We start from the raw sequence: 686 nt of genomic DNA, 5'->3' as shown, positions 1-686 counted from the left end.
TTTTGCTTAAAAAGATAAGCTGCAGATTACTATCACTTACTTTACAATACAACCGAACATTCATGTCCACATTACAAGATGCAATTAATTGAATAATTATTGTCTACTGGTAATAAATCTAGTAATTCACTCTATTAGTGAAAATTTATATGAACTAAATCTTTGGTAACTTGATCATGTTCTCTACCTTGAATACCTCATCAGTGTTAAAAGTCTTCATTATTTGGAAAAAAGGGAAAAATTTATTTCTACTAATGCGAGCTTCATTCTACAATTTATTATGAAATTACAGCTTTTATCCAACTTCCTACAGGAACCTACTTCTTGAACTTGAACGAAAAGCTATTCTCAAAATGTTATTGCAAAACTTCTTAAAAATGATCTTGGACTCTAAAATATTCAAGTAACAATAGATTTGTTCTGTTAGTAATGTTGGGGTAAGAGAATCCAAAGAAACCTCTTTAAAAACTTTCCTGCAGAGCTGGGCAGAATACTTTTAAAAAGTATTTGAATACTAAATAGTAAATACTTTACACAAATCAAAGGTATTTGAATACTAATTTTGATTGAGAAGTCTAATCGAAAAAGTACGAATTGTTTTGGATTCTACGCACCAAAATTAATAAGAAAAAGTGTTTTCCCGAGAAATTTTGGTGTTGTCGATTTTTGGTAAAAAAAAAGGAAGG

This window comes from Photinus pyralis, unplaced genomic scaffold, assembly GCF_008802855.1.
Source record: "Photinus pyralis isolate 1611_PpyrPB1 unplaced genomic scaffold, Ppyr1.3 Ppyr1.4_LG7, whole genome shotgun sequence".
Taxonomy (NCBI): domain Eukaryota; kingdom Metazoa; phylum Arthropoda; class Insecta; order Coleoptera; family Lampyridae; genus Photinus; species Photinus pyralis.
The sequence above is the reverse complement of the archived record's forward strand: the minus strand, read 5'-3'. Positions refer to the sequence as shown.